At 37.6% G+C, this 12,955-nt stretch overlaps 1 long non-coding RNA gene across 1 annotated transcript; it reads right to left on the reverse strand.

Moving 5' to 3' along the window:
* Positions 1-1,553: 1,553 nt before the first annotated feature.
* On the reverse strand, positions 1,554-2,297 carry LOC124371036. Its single transcript, XR_006923226.1, has 3 exons — positions 2,059-2,297; positions 1,807-1,854; positions 1,554-1,601 (listed from the first exon to the last, which is right to left on the reverse strand). It is a non-coding gene; the product is annotated as an uncharacterized LOC124371036 (long non-coding RNA).
* Positions 2,298-12,955: the final 10,658 nt, after the last annotated feature.

The following is a 12,955-nucleotide window of genomic DNA, read 5'->3' on the forward strand; positions in this document are numbered from 1 at the left end:
TTAAGAATTATTTACTTATAAGTGCTAAAAAATATACTTCAATTTAGTATCTGATTAGGACTAAATGTGCACGTTAATAATGCTATAATGACAAAATACCTAAGAACTCTTCTCTTGGAAATATAACAATCTTATAGCGCCTTTTCGTTCCATTTAGTTCAGTTCCGTGAACAAGTCAATTGTTGAGGAGATATTAAGCTCTGCACCGTTTATATTATTGTTTAAATTATGCTATCGTATTATAAAGTACTTAATCTGTATTAGTATTACTAATATTTGAATACCTACCAAAACTCACTTCTCGTTTACCAGGTGGCCCGTCTCCTGATTGCCCATTTGGAAAAGCGAACGTTTCATTTATCTCAGGAACTGAAAATATAATATACTTACAGCGCCTTCTCGTAAAATTTAGTTCAGTTCTGTTACCTAGTCAATTAATAACGAGATATTTAGCTCAGCACTGTGTATATTATTGTTTAAGTTATGCTATCATGTTATAAAGTACTTATTCTGTATTAATATTACTAATTTGAATACCTACCAAAACTCACATCTCGTTTACCAGGCAGCTCATCTCCTGATTGCCTATCTGGAAAAGCAAACATTTCATTATCCTCAGAAACTGAAAATATAATGTTCTTACAGTGCCTTTTCGTAAAATTAGTACAGTTCTGTTAACAAGTAAATTTGAAGGAGATATTTAGCTCTGCACTGTATATGTCATTGTTGAAGTTATGCTATTATATTATAAATTACTTAGCCTGTAGTAATATTACTAATTTGAATACCTACCAAAACTCACATCTCGTTTACCAGACGGCCCGTCTCCTGATTGTACATCTGGAAAAGCGAACGTTTCATATATCTCAGGAACTGAAAATATAATATTCTTACAGCGCCTTTACGTAAAATTTAGTTCAGTTATTTTAACCAGTCAATTTTTAAGGACATATTACGATCTGCTCTGAGTATATTATGGTTTAGGATATGCTATCATATATTATAAAGTACTTGTTCTGTATTAATATTAATAATTTGAATACCTACCAAAACTCACATCTCGTTTACCATGCGGCCCGTCTCCTGATTGCCTATCTGGAAAAGCAAACATTTCATTATCCTCAGAAACTGAAAATATAATTTTCTTACAGTGCCTTTTCGCAAAATTATGTTCAGTTCTGTTACCGAGTCAATTTATAACGAGATGTTTAGCTCAGCACTGTGTATATTATTGTCTAAGTTATGCTATCATATTATAAAGTACTTATTCTGTATTAATATTACTAATTTGAATATCTAAAAATACTCACATCTCGTTTACCAGGCGGGCCGTCTCCTGATTGTCCATCTGGAACAGCGAACGTTTCATAATCCTCAGAAACTGTATATTAAATATTCTTGCAGTGCCTTTTCGTAAAATTTTGTTCAGTTCTGTTACCGAGTCAATTTATAACGAGATATTTAGCTCAGCACTGTGTATATTATTGTTTAAGTTATGCTATCATATTATAAAGTACTTATTCTGTATTAATTTTACTAATTTGAATACCTACCAAAACTCACATCTCGTTTACCAGGCGGCCCGTCTCCTGATTGTACATCTGGAACAGCGAACGTTTCATAATCCTCAGAAACTGTATATTAAATATTCTTGCAGTGCCTTTTCGTAAAATTTTGTTCAGTTCTGTTACCGAGTCAATTTATAACGAGATATTTAGCTCAGCACTGTGTATATTATTGTTTAAGTTATGCTATCATATTATAAAGTACTTATTCTGTATTAACTTTACTAATTTGAATACTAACCAAAACTCACATCTCGTTTACCAGGCAGCTCGTCTCCTGATTGCCTATCTGGAAAAGCAAACATTTCATTATCCTCAGAAACTGAAAATATAATGTTCTTACAGTGCCTTTTAGTAAAATTAGTACAGTTATTTTAACCAGTCAATTTTTAAGGACATATCACGATCTGCTCTGAGTATATTATTGTTTAATATATGCTATAATATTATAAAGTACTTATTTTGTATTAATATTACTAATTTGAATACCTACCAATACTGCGACGTAATTCGTACACCGAATTTGGAACGACAGGGTCCTAAATATTAAACGAGGTCGTGAAACGTTGATTGGAAGGTAGGGCCCACGATATTAACACCAAAACACCGAGCCGGTTCGTCGAGGGAACGGGCAGCCAGCTTTGATCATAAACTCCGACCACAGAAACTCCAAGATGTCCTCGCCCTACTGACGCCAGAAGAGAAGTGAGCAAGAAACCTAATTCCAGATATCCAGAAAACCTGAAAAACTAGAACCAATCAAACAGGCAGAATTCCACAGAAACATCTAGAAAGAGATAAACCATCAGGAAAAACAGACGACTCGACCAGCTGTAGGGAAACAGCTCCCGGCCCGTCCAACGGCCAACAAAATAAAGTGGCAAACGCCACAATACTCAGATCTCGTTTACCAGGCGGCCCGTCTCCTGATTGTACATCTGGAACAGCGAACGTTTCATAATCCTCAGAAACTGTATATTAAATATTCTTGCAGTGCCTTTTCGTAAAATTTTGTTCAGTTCTGTTACCGAGTCAATTTATAACGAGATATTTAGCTCAGCACTGTGTATATTATTGTTTAAGTTATGCTATCATATTATAAAGTACTTATTCTGTATTAACTTTACTAATTTGAATACTAACCAAAACTCACATCTCGTTTACCAGGCAGCTCGTCTCCTGATTGCCTATCTGGAAAAGCAAACATTTCATTATCCTCAGAAACTGAAAATATAATGTTCTTACAGTGCCTTTTAGTAAAATTAGTACAGTTATTTTAACCAGTCAATTTTTAAGGACATATCACGATCTGCTCTGAGTATATTCTTGTTTAATATATGCTATCATATTATAAAGTACTTATTTTGTATTAATATTACTAATTTGAATACCTACCAATACTGCGACGTAATTCGTACAACCGAATTTGGAACGACAGGGTCCTAAATATTAAACGAGGTCGTGAAACGTTGATTGGAAGGTAGGGCCCACGATATTAACACGAAAACACCGAGCCGGTTCGTCGAGGGAACGGGCAGCCAGCTTTGATCATAAACTCCGACCACAGAAACTCCAAGATGTCCTCGCCCTACTGACGCCAGAAGAGAAGAGAGCAAGAAACCTAATTCCAGATATCCAGAAAACCTGAAAAACTGGAACCAATCAAACAGGCAGAATTCCACAGAAACATCTAGAAAGAGATAAACCATCAGGAAAAACAGACGACTCGACCAGCTGTAGGGAAACAGCTCCCGGCCCGTCCAACGGCCAACAAAATAAAGTGGCAAACGCCACATCCTCCCCCTCTACCCCGGGAGTGATAAGAAAAAAACTCAAAAGGATAAGGTAGGAAGTCAAGGACGGAAAGAGTAGAGACTATAACTGGTATCGCTGTAGTTAGCAATCTGCTAGATATTGCTCTAGTATGGATATCCTGCACGCTCGCGAGGCGCTCCAAAAGCGTAACGGCTAGAATCCATTCCGACTGACCACACTACTCAAGAATAAATCTTTTTAATTTAAAGAGGCTTGAGGAAAAGCCTTGTGGTAGTAAAAAAAAACCTGAACAATTTTAATTACTTTTTTGTGGTAGCTACCAATAAATATAGGTCTGAAGTGTTGACACAAGGATGGGTTTATTCGTTTCTTTCCAAATCACTAATACGCTCGGTGGTCAAAAGGCTACAATAGGGTGTTCCAGTAAGGTTGGGAAGGAAATTAAATAAGTGTACACTTATTAGCCAAAGCACTCCCTAAGTCTCCACTATTCGGGTATCTCCACCCCGGAATCCAAGGGCCACTTCAGCACCCGAATGGAAACCCCGAACGGTTGGTGGAACTCCTTGAACCACCAGGAGAGTATTACTCCAGACATAAAGTATGTATTTTTGTTCAAAGATGGGAGGATCAGAAAGGATGAAGAGACCATCCCAAAGCAAAAATTAAAAATATGAGAAAATTACACCTATCATAATATCAACAGACCTAAGTTTGTGTTGTAAAGGCTAATTAGATAATAACCTGGTACTGGCAAAATTTAGTTAAAGTGGGCCAGTACTCTCCTCCCCTACGGGACGGCTGAGAAAAAAAAATTTGGTGGCCAGTGGGAAAAGGCAAAATAAAGTTTAATTTTTCCATACTAGTTTTTAAATTAAAGAATTGGAGCAAATTAATTCAGGCTCTTAAAAGGCGTGAAAGAAAAAGTTTGTAGAGCTACGGCAAGAGCTTAACGGAGTAAGGAAATCATTTGGTCGTGGTAAAGTGGTTTAATTAGGAATTAAAAAAAGACAACTAGTTTCTTAAGTGTTGGCCAGGAAAAGCAAAAAATATCCTGAATCTTAAGGAAAAGAGACCCAAAAAACTAACTGGACCAAAACCCACCAAACTTAGTTTAACTATCAATAAACCTCTAAAACAATAACAATAATAAAGCCTTCAAAGGATAACAGTAACAACAGTAAAAAAAAATACTTCCAGTATAAACACTAAACAGCAGACAATAAATATAGCCGCTAGAACATCTAGCAGCTTCAGAGACAAAATTATAAAGTCTTAAAAACACAAAGAGACCACAACAAAAACTAACTAAAAAAAATATATAGACAACTACAATCTTCAACAATATTTTCAACAATAAAAACTACACCTATCCATCGCTGCTTAACTTAGCTGAATAACAAAGAAGAATTCCACCTACTGCCAACGGACTGACCCTACTAAACAAGAGAAAAAAGTAGAAAAGGAAAAGGGAAAGAAAATGAAGGCTTGTAAAATGTAATGGGTTGCCCGAACCAAGGATAGCAGGCTGCGCGACTGCATTAGGGAATGTTAAAAATAAATAAACATAAAGTTCAATCCCAATGTACAGCCTAGAAAAATTGCCGAAGCAAAAAAAGAATTCTCTAAACAGCCAATGCTAACCCCGATCCCCCCGTGTACTGTAAAAGAAGAGGAGTAAAAGTATCAGAGTGTTAATGTGGTGTAAGGCAGAGAAGAAGAAGAAGAAGAAGGAGACAGAAAAACTAAACTAACATCACTATGCCCTAAAATATCCTTATAAACGTCCCGGCAGCGGCGCTTTGGTCTTAGATAGGCCCAAAATATTTCTTCAGGTGGGAAACATGGGCCGACCTAATAAGTTTCCCTGACTTGGGACACCTAAATGTCACGGTGACTGGAGAGGTAAAATCATGAATAACCAGTGGGCGTGATCACAGAGGTTGCAGTTTGGCTGAAATTTGATTAGCCGCATTACTCAAATTTACTTGTCGAAACATCGCTAAATCACCGATACGAAAATTAACTGGTAAACGACCTTGGTTGTACTGCCGAGCAACTTTTCGGTGTGCTACTTCCAACCGATCCAAGGCCTGAGACCATCTCCTCTGCATGTTTCTGGAGTCTTGTGTTTGGAGGAGATCATCCAAATTCCAATTGTTTTTCCAGGGGAGAAGTGATTTTGTAGCCAAGGAAAATTTCAGCTGGAGAGGTGCCAATTGACTCATGCTTAGCCGAATTAAAAGCGACTTGGAACAAATTGAGATTAGTGTCCTAGTCGGTATGATTTTGAGAATGGAAAATTCTCAAGGCAACGCCGATGTTTTTATTAACCATTTCAGCAACAGATGGCTTAGGATAATAGGGTGAGGTCATAACGTGTTTGATACCAAGTTCCAGACACATGTTATCGAATTGTCTGGATTTGAAGCAACCACCACGGTCGGTGACAAGTTGTGAGGGGAAGCCAAAATAAGCGAACAAGCCCTTATGCAAAAGAGTCACCGTAGTTGGAGCGGTAGCATTTTTAGCTGGCAAAATCACCGTATACTTTGAAAAGGCGTCAACGATTGTTAAAAGCCATTTGTGGCCTTTTCTTGTTCTAGGAAGTGGTCCCACGTAATCAACAAACACCCGTTGGAAAGGCCTCGTCGCTAATTGAGAAGCTAAAGGGCCTATCTTAGTATTTTGAGCCTGTTTGCATCTCTAACAGAAAGGACAAGCCTTTACCCTCTCTTGGATAGCTTGCTTCAGGTCAGTAGAAAAGAAAATTTCACTAATCCGATCCCAAGTTTTCTTGAATCCCAGATGAGCTCCGAGAGGTGACTCATGGTAAACTTTAAACAAAAGGTCGTAGAGTTTGCCAGGTACCACAACTTTAGGTTTGGATTGATTAGGCAATTGGTGAACTAAAGTGCCTTGAATCACAGAATAATTTTGATTGGGATTAGCACCTTTCAAAGATTTAACAATATTGCGAATTTGAGCATCTTGCTCTTGGTGGCCTTTGATGTCTTTGAAAGCTTCGGGTACAGAAAAAAGAATAAAAGCCTGTATGTTGTCGGTTTTATTTTGAATAGAAGAACTCTGTGGTACTTCGGTTTGGGGCTCAAATAAACGCGAGAGGCAGTCAGCCACAACATTGTCTTTGCCCCTAACATGCTTGACAGTAAATTGAAAGGCATCGATGAGTGTTGTCCAACGTGCTATTTTTCCTACTTGGCGAGGATTGTTAAGTAACCACGAGAGTGAGGAATTGTCAGTCTCAAGCGTAAAGGAACGATGCTCTAAATATTATCTAAATTTTTTTAAGGCATAGACTACTGCCAAAGCTTCTAAATGGAAAGTGGAATAGTTCCTCTCCTGTACATTTAAAGGACGGCTCGCAAAAGCTATAGGGTATATTTGGCCCTAGATTTCCTGGGACAGCACGGCACCTACAGCAGTACTTGAAGCATCAGTTAAAAGAATAAACGGGGCATCAAAATTTGGTAAGCGTAGGACCGGCGCAGAGACTAATGACCGTTTAAGTTTGTGAAAGGCATTCTGTTGCTCCTCACCCCATATGAAATTTACATCCTTTCTCTTTAACCTATTCAACGGCTCACAGATTGACGCGAAATTGGGAATAAATTTAGAATAAAAGGCACACATTCCGAGAAACCTGCTAACCTGCTTAGTATTTTTGGGTTGAGGGTAGTTGTCGATAGGGCGAGTTCTATTTGGGTTGATGGTAACTTTCCCATCTTCGAAGACATGGCCCAGAAATTCTATCTTATGAGAGGCAATGACCATCTTTTCTGGGTTAACTGTTAACCCTGCCCTACTAAGTCGGTCAAGGACTAAATTGAGATGTCTTTGGTGTTCTTCCAGATTTTCAGAAAAAATTACAAGATCGTCGAAATAGCAAAACAAAAAATCAAATTTCACATCACCAAAGATTTTATTTATCAACTGAGTCAGTATCATGCTACCACTAGCTAGACCAAAAGGGAGGTAATTGTATTCCCATTGGCCAGTGCTTGTGACAAATGAAGTGTACTTCTTGGAAGCCTCGTCAAGTGGTATCTGGTTGTAAGCGGACACCAAGTCCAACATAGAAAAGACCTTAGCCTAGCCTAGAAATTGGAAAGAAGACTCTACCGTAGGCATCGGGGTTGAATAGAGCTCCAAGACATTGTTTAAGGCGCGGAAGTCAACAACCAGGCGTGAAGAACCTCCCTTTTTTGGTACTAAAAATGCTGGACTTGAGTAAGGGGAAGTTGAACGTCTAATAACGCCTTTCTCCAGAAGGCCTTTGATATGCTCACGAATCAAAGCCATTTTGGGGGGAGCATAATGATACGGACGGCACCTGAACGGCTTGTCTGACTTGACATTGATAGAATAAGTCAATAGGTTAGTTTTACCCAGCTGTTTGGTCACAGTTTCGGGAAAACACGGCAGAATATTTTTAAATGCCTGAACTTGGGAATTATCAAGCCTCTCTCCAAAGATAGGTCCTAAACTAACTTCCTCTGCCTGTTCGTCCTCTTGATTTTCGGCTATAACTAGTGAAGTGTCAAAGAGAAAAGACACCTGGCGTTGAGCCGCATTAATGCTCATTTCAGAGGCCTGAATGAAATCAAGTCCAATTCAAAACAGGAACTGGTAAGTTGTTAGCATCAAGAAATGGGAAATTCCAAGAGAAACAAGCCAATTTGAAATGAATATGGGCTAAAAATTTAAAAGAGACATCTGAACCATTTGCAGCTGTAGCCGTCAACGAAGTTTCTTCAAATTTCTTCACGACACCCTTGAGTTTAGAGAGAGCATCAAATACGCTTTCAGCCACTATAGACCTGGTAGAACCAGTATCAATCACAGGGGATGACTTAATGTTAGAAAAAGTAATTGGAATTTCTAGGGGTTTGACCTTAGGCAAAGCCGGAGCTAGAGGATTAATGGGCCTAGTTTTCTTGGGGAATGCCGGCCCTTTCAGCGAATTCCCCTTTTGGAGTTTAAATGAACCGCAGGATTAGCGAAACTATAATTATGGTTTTGATTATTCATATTATAGGAAAACCTCCGTTCCAGGTTTGGCCTACTATTGTTCCCTGGTAGCATATTATCTTGCAATTGATTATGATTACAAACTTGGGGGTTCGGCCGCTGATTTAGAGCATTATCATAGCCATTTGCCCTTACTTGGCCCTGCCTAGAATTATTGGGTTGAGAATGAAAGTTTTGGTAAGGTCTACTATTATTGTAAGGCCAGCTTCCTTGCCTTTGGTTACCTCCATATGAATGGTTTGGATGAAATGTGCTATAGGGGGTTCTCTTAGCGGTGTCTCGGTCGAAGTTTCTACCCGAACCACGGTAAAATGTTCTGTTATTATAAAAATTATTTTGGAAAAGGTGCCCAGCGTATTGTAAATTAGTATTGTCATAAGTAACACTTTTATTAGAATCTATTGCAGCTTCCTGAGATTCAGACTTGCCGTACCCTAACTGTGCTTGACCAGTGTTGACCGTCAAACTCTCAATCATGGATACCATATTTTTCAGTTGTTTGTACTGTGGTAGGGGCTTGGAGACCTGCAAAAGCTGCCCTAGTATGAGGATTTAGACCGGTAAAAATAGTTGAAAAAAATCTCAGCATCACTTATTTCTGGTCCAAGAATTTGGAAAATGCTTACAATGTCAGCAAGATAGTCAGCATAAGGTTCTGACGGTCGTTGTTTGTCTATACATGAGTTTAGACTGAATGTCTCTAATGGTCCTAGATGAGAAAAAAAGTAAGCCTAATTGTCTGTAGAGCATTCGGCCAGGTATAGTCTGCATTAACGAGACCCATCCACACATCATGAAGTCTGCCTTCAGTGCGTGCCACGGCGTTTAATAGTATAGTTTTATCTGAACCTAAATTTAATTCGACTATCTTTTGGATTTTTACGAGACATTCTGTTAACTGAAATAAATCTGTACCTGAAGTAATAGGTACCTCTCTAAGCATATCTCGCAAATTGTTATGGAATGAGACATCGTCCCTGTTATTTGGCCTATTTTGGGTTGCAAATTCCTGAGCTACCGTCTTAGCAGTCGCTTCAATAGCATGTAAGGTCATTGTATGCAGACTCTTCACTAAACCACTAAGATCCACCGGCGCTACCGGGGGCAGCGCAGTGCAAGTCTCTACTTCGTCCTGTTTTAAACTGGAATTATCCACTAAATCATCGGTTACGGGTATACTAGGTTCATCCGCAGTTTCCTCCAAGTCACTCACGACCCCTCCGCTAGACCGAGCCACAAATTCATTTAGCTGCACACGCATGGCATAAAGCTTATCCTTGGGTTTAATTCCCCATAGTTTGCATTGTTCGCGGGCTTCCTCAATAGTCAACTTTTTAATCAAAGACACAGTCTTTGGAATATTATTTAAGTCGAAGAACTTCATCTCGTAAAAGGTTCAATAATCAATAATAAATAAACACAATTCACAACAATCAAGTTAAACAATAGATGAATCAAAAACACATGAGAGCGTGGACAGAGATTCCACACAAACTAGAGAGCAGTAAAAAATATTCAGAATAACATTAGGGCAATTTTACTGTGGTGTGTGCAACAAGTACAAGTTTAAAAAACTATTACAATTTAAAGTATTACAATAAATAAATGCATATAGTACATTGCCTTATTATCACCATGAAACCAACTTCCAGTATCACTAACAGGTGTTGGCAGAAAAATAAAATCAACAAGTTTGGCTATCAGAACAAAAAAAAGTCGGTTGCCATCAGTGGGGGGTAGACTCAAATTTGTTTCCTCTCAAGCAGGTAGTGAAAGTTCAAAGTATTCAAAAACCTAATAAACACCTTTCCCATCCTTAAAGATTAAGAGAGGGAGACAAAGTAAATAAAAAAATTAATTAAAAGCAAGAGTAACTGTACCGTAGAAGTGCAAAAGAAAATATTTGGTTCAAGGCGTATAGCAGCGCTACAGGTAACTACATAAAACTCGACAAGGTTTATAAGGTAAACTATCCCTTTAAACTGGTAGAAAAATAGAACCCCCCCAAAAAAAATCTCTTTTCAGACAACGAATCCAAAAAAAACCCAGAGAAATTTAAAATTTAGAAAGCAAATACCAAAGGAAAAAATAATTTAACCACTTATAAGTATGTCAGCAAGTCAAATCCAACCCCAAGCTGCAACTTCATAAAAATTACAAAACAAACCTAGGCCTATGTTATTTTTATTAATTGTTCAAACTAAAGGTGTACTCCATATTAAGTTTAACTGTTTAAATTAAACAGGCGCTAGCCAAAAGAAGCAAAAGGCTTTTAATTATAGACTATCAAAGAATTATTTTTACAATAACATTAAAGTTTTGACGAAGGTTTAGAAAAAAAATTGCAAACTGTTAGAATAAATCAACCCTTTAAGTTTGAACTGCCCTGAACAAACAAATAGCATAGGCCTACATAAAAGTTTGACATAGTTCTAGGTAGAAAACTTATCCGATAAATTTAAGAGTAACACTTCACTTACCTTGTGTGTAGGCTAACATTAACTAACAAAACTTTGTAAGACTTGAACAAATTCAACACAGTAGACAAAAAATCATCATATTAGTGCTATTAATAATTTAAACTCTTATTAACTTATAACATGTACAAGTGGCGTAATTCCGCTGGAAGAATAAATAAATAATTAAATAAATCTGGTATGAATAAGATAAATAAATTGCATTTGGAACTAAGGGTTGGTGTGGAGAGGTTAACATTTTAAATATTCAGATGAAGAGGTTAAATATCGGAAAGGAAAGCAATTTATATAAAAACAAGAACACTTTTTATTATAAGACAACCCATAGTAAATAAACTGGTGAAACTGATTGGGGGTTTTAAACAGTAACCAGAAAGCTAAAAACTTTAAAAAACAAAAGGTAGGCTATTCATAGGCAACAGTACAATAAGCGGCCACCAACTGTATCTGTCCTTCTCTTCGACTTCACTTCCACCCATCTGAGCCAAAGCTAAAATTAATATACCAAAAGGTGCTAGCTAAGTTTAAAAAGTACAAGTAATTAAGTACAAGGTTTGTTTAAAAGCAAGAGGCTACACTGTAGGTGGTATTAAAAGATAGGTTGGTTAAGTTAAAGTTAAGATTGGTCAGAAAAAAAAATTTATTAATTTGGTTTAAAGTAAAAATTAAGCTTGAAATATATCAACCATTTACCTATGCCTAAATAACTAGTGAGAATAAGTTACTAAATTTTAAGAAATACTGCAACTCACATTTTCAAATATTATAGAAATAGGCTTAGGTAGCAGTTGGTTGCAAGGACTGCTTGGCTCAGACCTGCACATTAGAAACATGCTACTTCGAAAAAGTTTTACATTTGAGTAAAAGAGACAGATTAAGGAAAATTTAGAAAACTAAAAAAATTTAGATAACGTCTACCCCCTTAAAAAAAAACTTAAAACTAGGACTTAGCTCTCATAGTTGTGTAGAATTCTTCCGCTCCCACCGGCAAGCCTAGCCTTCCATTTCAAACCACGATCTGCTACCAATTTGCGACGTAATTCGTACACCGAATTTGGAACGACTGGGTCCTAAATATTAAACGAGGTCGTGAAACGTTGATTGGAAGGTAGGGCCCACGATATTAACACCAAAACACCGAGCCGGTTCGTCGAGGGAACGGGCAGCCAGCTTTGATCATAAACTCCGACCACAGAAACTCCAAGATGTCCTCGCCCTACGGACGCCAGAAGAGAAGAGAGCAAGAAACCTAATTCCAGATATCCAGAAAACCTGAAAAACTAGAACCAATCAAACAGGCAGAATTCCACAGAAACATCTAGGAAGAGATAAACCATCAGGAAAAACAGACGACTCGACCAGCTGTAGGGAAACAGCTCCCGGTCCGTCCAACGGCCAACAAAATAAAGTGGCAAACGCCACAATACTCAGATCTCGTTTACCAGGCGGCCCGTCTCCTGATTTTACATCTGGAACAGCGAACGTTTCATTATCCTTAGAAACTGAAAATTTAATATTCTTACAGTGCCTTTTCGTAAAATTAGTACAGTTCTGTTACCGAGTCAATTTATAACGAGATATTTAGCTCAGCACTGTGTATATTATTGTTTAAGTTATGCTATCATATTATAAAGTACTTATTCTGTATTAATATTACTAATATCAATACCTACCAAAACTCACATCTCGTTTACCAGGCGGCCCGTCTCCTGATTGCCCATCTGAAAAAGCGAAAATTTCATTATCCTCAGAAACTGAAAATTAAATATTCATACAGTGCCTTTTCGTTAAAATTAGTACAGTTCTGTTACCGAGTCAATTTACAACGAGATATTTAGCTCTGCACTGTATATGTTATTGTTGAAATTATGCTATCATATTACAAGTACATAACCTGTAGTAATATTACTAATTTGAATACCTACGAAAACTCACATCTCGTTTACCAGGTGGCCCGTCTCCTGATTGTACATCTGGAACCGCGAACGTTTCATTATCCTCAGAAACTGACAATTTAATATTCCTACAGTGCCTTTTCGTTAAATTAGTAGAGTTTTTTTTAACAAGTCAATTTATAACGAGATA

The sequence above is a fragment of the Homalodisca vitripennis genome, unplaced genomic scaffold (genome assembly GCF_021130785.1).
Source record: "Homalodisca vitripennis isolate AUS2020 unplaced genomic scaffold, UT_GWSS_2.1 ScUCBcl_822;HRSCAF=3617, whole genome shotgun sequence".
Taxonomy (NCBI): domain Eukaryota; kingdom Metazoa; phylum Arthropoda; class Insecta; order Hemiptera; family Cicadellidae; genus Homalodisca; species Homalodisca vitripennis.